Source organism: Musa acuminata, chromosome BXJ1-1 (genome assembly GCF_036884655.1).
Source record: "Musa acuminata AAA Group cultivar baxijiao chromosome BXJ1-1, Cavendish_Baxijiao_AAA, whole genome shotgun sequence".
In the NCBI taxonomy this organism is placed as follows: domain Eukaryota; kingdom Viridiplantae; phylum Streptophyta; class Magnoliopsida; order Zingiberales; family Musaceae; genus Musa; species Musa acuminata.
Window position 1 is genome coordinate 37,362,030 of NC_088327.1, and position 6,000 is coordinate 37,368,029.

Here is a 6,000-nt window from a genome sequence, read left to right on the forward strand (position 1 = left end):
CTGCTTCTTTTCAATAATCTATGAAAAATACTATTCTATCTTTTGACAAACCCTAGGAGGCCGATCCTCTCGAAGTGATCAAGGAGGGCCAATCCCCTTGAAGTGATCAAGGAGGGTCGATCCCCTCGAAGCGATCAAGGAGGCCGATCCCCTCGAAGAGATCATTATCATCCCCTTTCTTCGACGATAAGACTTTAGGGTCTTATCATTTGGTATCAGAGCGACGATAAGACTTTAGGGTCTTATCATGTATCTAAAAGGAGGAATCACACATAATTAGACATGGTACGGTCTATGACGAGTTTCGCTAACCTACCCATCTCATTTTGGGGATATGCCCTAGATACCGCAGCTTTCTTTTTGAATAGAGTTCCAACTAAGTCAGTAGTGTCTACACCATATGAGATATGGAAAGTGAAAAAGCCTGATCTTAAGGTTGTTAAGATTTTGGGTTAATTTGCCCGTGTTAAAAGACACAACCCCGATAAGTTGGAATTGAGGACGGAGTAATGCAAGTTTGTGGGATACCTCAAGGAAACTTGTGGGTATTATTTTTATCATCCCGAGGATCAAAAGGTCTTTGTAGCCAAGAGAGTGGTGTTCCTTAAGAAAGAACACATTCTTGGCAGAGACAGTGGGAGCATGATAGAGTTAAGCAAGGTTGGAGAACCTAGCTTGAGCACCACTCCACAACTTAGTCTATTCAGGTACCTAGCACACAAGTTCCGACTTTACGTAGGTCCGATAGAGTATCCCATCCTCTTGAGAGATATGTGGGATATATTAGAGGAGATGATGTTGAGGATATTGATCCTCAGACCTACGAGGAGATTATTATGAGTATAGACTCTGAGAAGTGGCAAGAAGCCATGAATTTTGAGATGGATTCCATGTGTTGGGAAGAAACCTGTTAATGCGGAATAATTCTTTTCCCTCTTTGTGTCTCAAAATAGATTCATCATCAAAATACCAACTTGATATCAAAATGCTAATATCAATCAGCATAGCATAAACAATAGAGCAATAAATCAATCACACAGTGAGACCAAATCTTTTTAACGTGGAAAACCCAATGTGGGAAAAACCACGGGACCGTAGTCTACCTCAAACTTCCACTATCAATAATAATGATAACAGGTTTACAGTAGGTCTTCTCTAGAATAACTAGAGGATCAGAATAACATCAAGAACATAGATCTTGGCTTAAGAATAGCATATCTTCAGCACATAGGTGGATCTCCTCCAAAGAGAATTATAGGTCTCACAAAGTAGATATCGTAGGAAAGTACCTTAGAGAGGGTAAACTGCAGATCAACACCGTTAGGATTGTAGAGTTTGCTGCAAGGATTCTTCACATAAAATTTGGGTCGAAACTGACAACGTTTGGCCACCGATCGTCAAGTAGAAAAACTCAGAAACCTTACTTTCTCTCTCTATTTCTCTCTCCTCTTTTCTCTGCACGCCGCCGCACGCTGCACGCTCTTACTCTAATCTCACCCTTAGTTGATTTGGGCTTATGACCCAAATTATCCAAGCCCACATATGGACTGGACCCAACAATTATCCCCCTCCAGCTCATATGATGGGCTGTACCAAGCCCGCTCTTCGCCTACATGCTTCAAGCTTCTCCTTAGGCAAAGACTTTGTCAACATATCTGAACCATTATCATTGGTATGCACCTTTTCCAACTGTAATTCTTTCATCTCAAGTACATCACGAATCCAATGATATCTCACATCAATATGCTTGGATCTAGAATGGTATGTTGAATTCTTGGAGAGGTGAATAGCGCTCTGACTGTCACAGTAAACAGTATATCCTTCCTGTTTCAAGCCCAATTCCTGTAGAAACTTTTTCATCCATAAAGCTTCCTTGCAGGCTTCAGTAACTACTATGTATTCTCCTTCTGTGGTTGATAGAGCAACACACTTCTGTAACTTAGACTGCCAAGAGACTGCTCCTCCTGCAAATGTCATCAAGAATCCCGAAGTGGACTTCTTGGAATCAGTATCACCTGCCATATCTGCATTTGTGTACCCTTCTAACACAGGTTCATCATCACCAAAACATAAACACAACCTGGAAGTGCCTCTTAGATATCTTAATATCCATTTCACTGCTACCCAATGTTCCTTTCCAGGATTTGAGAGAAATCGGCTAACAACTCCAACTGCATGAGCTATATCTGGCCTAGTACAAACCATAACATACATCAAACTGCCTACTACAGATGAGTAAGGCACTCTGGATATTTCTTCTTTTTCTTTCTCACTTGTAGGACATTGTTTTGAACTCAGCTTGAAATGACCTACAAGTGGAGAACAAACTGCTTTGGCTTTACTCATGTTGAATCTTTCAAGAACATTTTCAATGTAAGTCTCCTGAGATAGCCAAATCTTCCTTTTCTTCCTATCACGAAGAATCTTCATGACAAGTATTTGTCTCACCGATCCTAAGTCTTTCATGGCAAAAGACTTACTTAGCTCTCTTTTAAGCTTTTCAATTTTTCCAACATCACGACCAACAATCAACATATCATCAACATATAGCAGTAAAATAATAAAATCATCATCTGAAAATTTCTTCATAAACATACAATGATCAGATGTGGTTCTATCATACCCTTGGCTCATCATAAAGGAATCAAACTTATTATACCACTGTCTAGGTGCCTGTTTGAGTCCATATAAGCTTTTCCTAAGCTTACATACCAGATTTTCTTTTCCCTTGACTTTGAAACCTTCTGGTTGCTCCATGTAAATTTCTTCTTCTAAGTCACCATGAAGAAATGTTGTTTTTACATCAAGTTGCTCAACTTCTAAATTCAAGCGGGCAGCCAAACCAAGAACAACTCGGATAGAGGACATTTTCATAACCGGAGAAAATATTTCTTCAAAGTCAATACCTTTCTTCTAACTGAATCCTTTCACAACTAGTCGTGCCTTGTATCTTTGTTGTGAGCTATTATTTTCAGTCTTCAATTTATAAACCCACTTATTCTTGAGAGCTTTCTTCTCTTTCGGCAGCTTTACCAAGTCATAGGTGTGGTTCTCAAGCAAGGATCTCATCTCTTCTTGCATGGCTTTAACCCACTCACTCTTATTCTCATGTAGAATAGCTTCTTGGTAAGTTTCTGGCTCTCCCCCGTCAGTAAGCATAACATACTCATGTGGAGGATATCTGGTAGAGGGTTGTCGCTCTCTAGTGGATCTTCTCAATGGAATCTCAACTAGTGGTGGAGGTGCCTGTTCAGTTGGTTCAGCATCATCAACTGTAGGTGTATCATCACTAGTATTCTCACCACAATCTTCTTGTTCATCTCCCCCATGATTATCATGAACTACAGGTGAAGGAACTGGACCCAAACTCCAAGGAATATAAACAGAGGTTTCTGGCTTCTCAACATTATCACCATCATCAAACAATTGGTCTTCAAGAAACACAACATCTCTGCTTCTAATAATCTTCTTGTTCACTGGATCCCATAATCTGTACCCAAACTCTTCATGACCATATCCCAAGAAGATACATGCTTTTGCCTTATTATCAAGCTTGGACCTCTCATCTTTGGGAATATGAACAAATGCTTTATACCCAAAGACTCTCAAATGATTATAAGATATATCTTTTCCTCTCCATACTCTCTCTGGAACATCACCTTGCAGAGGAACTGATGGAGAAAGATTTATCAGGTCAACTGTAGTTCTCATAGCCTCCCCCCAAAATGACTTTGGTAACTTGGCGTGGGAAAGTATACACCTAATCCTTTCTTCAATGGTTATGTTCATCCTTTCTGCCACACCGTTCTGCTGAGGAGTTTTAGGAACTGTTTTCTCAAGCCTGATACCATGGAACCTGCAATAATTCTCAAAAGGACCCCTGTACTCGCCACCATTATCTGATCGAATACACTTTAGTTTTCTATCAGTTTCTCTTTCAACATTGACATGAAACTCTTTGAAAGTATCGAGTACCTGGTCTTTAGATTTCAAAGCAAAAGCCCAAACTTTTCTAGAATGGTCATCAATAAAAGTAACAAAATAAAGAGCACCTCCAAGAGTTCTAGTTTGCATAGTACAAACATCAGTATGAACTAAATCAATAACATCTGATCTTCTAGATGATGGATATGTCTGAAATGCAACTCTATGTGTTTTTCCAACTAAGCAATGATCATAAGATTTAAGAGATGTACCTTGCAACTCTGGTAAGAACTGCTTTCTAGCAAGAGTTTGAAGTCCTTTCTCGCTGATATGTCCAAGCCTCTTATGCCAAAGATCTATACTTTCACCTTTTTGAATTGCATTAATCTCTCCTTTATGTAGCTTAGCTTCCATGACATAAAAAGAGTTAATCTTTTTTCCTTTTGCCACAATTAGAGAACCTTTAGTGAGTTTCCATTTACTTTCACCAAAATAATGTGCAAAGCCCTCATCATCAAGTCTACCTGTAGATATCAAGTTAAGACGAATATCTAGAACATGCCTTACATCTTTGAGTATCAATTTGCTCCCAATACTAGTCTCCAAGCAAATATCTCCAATACCCACAATCTTAGATGTACCGTTGTTTCCCATTCTGACATTACCAAAATCACCAGCAGTGTAAGATCTAAAGAAATCACCATGAGAAGTAACATGAAATGAATCACCAGAGTCAATTACCTAATTACTGTCCTGAGCTACAAGGCTAACACAACCTTCATCACATACAATAGTGATATTACCTTCAGTAGTAATTGTATTGGTCTCTTTCTCATTTTTCTTCATTTCATTCTGTTCTCGCTTCCAAAACCTACACTCTTTCTTCATGTGACCTGGCCTGTTACAGTGAAAACATTTGATATCTCTTCTAGACTTAGATCTTCCTCTATATCCATGTGGATTTCTGCTATGACTTCTTCCACATCTTTCTTGTTTTTCAGTAACAAATGCACCAGAAGAAGATTCACCCTGTTCTTTCCTTCTAGCATCTTCATTTAGCAAACTGTCTTTAACCATATCTATGGTTAGAGTCCCCTCTGGCGTGGAGTTACAAATAGTCACCACATACGTTTCCCAACTTTCTAGTAAAGAGCTGAGAAGTAACAATCCCTGCATCTCATCATCTATATTCATTTTCATAGCAACCAACTTGTTTGCAAGACTCTGAAATAGGCTTATGTGCTCAACAATGTTACCACCACCTTTATACTTCAAATTTACAAGCCTTCTGATGAGAGAAATTCTATTTCCCACTGTCTTTTTCGCAAAGAGGTTTTATAACCTTTACCAAACAACATTAGCTCTGGTTTCATCGGAAATATGCTCATGCAAGTTTATATCCATCCATCTTCTAATATAGGCAATAGCTTTTCTATGTTGAACTTCCTATTCTTCATCGTCCATAGTAGAAGGTTTATCTTTAACCTTGATAGGCTTATATAAATCTTTGCAATATAGCAAATCTTCCATCAGACGCCTCCAAGTGGAATAATTTGATGAGTTCAATTTAATCATACCATATGACTGCTCCATTTCAATCACACAAGAAAACTAGCACCAAACAACCTGATGCTCTGATACCACTTGTTGGGAAGAAACCTGTTAATGCGGAATAATTCTTTTCCCTCTTTGTGTATCAAAATAGGTTCCTCATCAAAATACCAACTTGATATCAAAATGCTAATATCAATCAGCACAGCATAAACAATAGAGCAATAAATCAAAAACACAGTGAGACCAAATCTTTTTAACGTGGAAAACCCAATGTGGGAAAAACCACGGGACTGTAGTCCACCTCAAACTTCCACTGTCAATAATAATGATAACAGGTTTACAGTAGGTCTTCTCTAGAATAACTAGAGGATCAGAATAACATCAAGAACATAGATCTTGGCTCAAGAATAGCATATCTTCAGCACATAGGTGGATCTCCTCTAAAGAGAATTCTAGGTCTCACAAAGTGGATATCGTAGGAAAATACCTTAGAGAGGGTAAACTGCAGATCAACACCGTTAG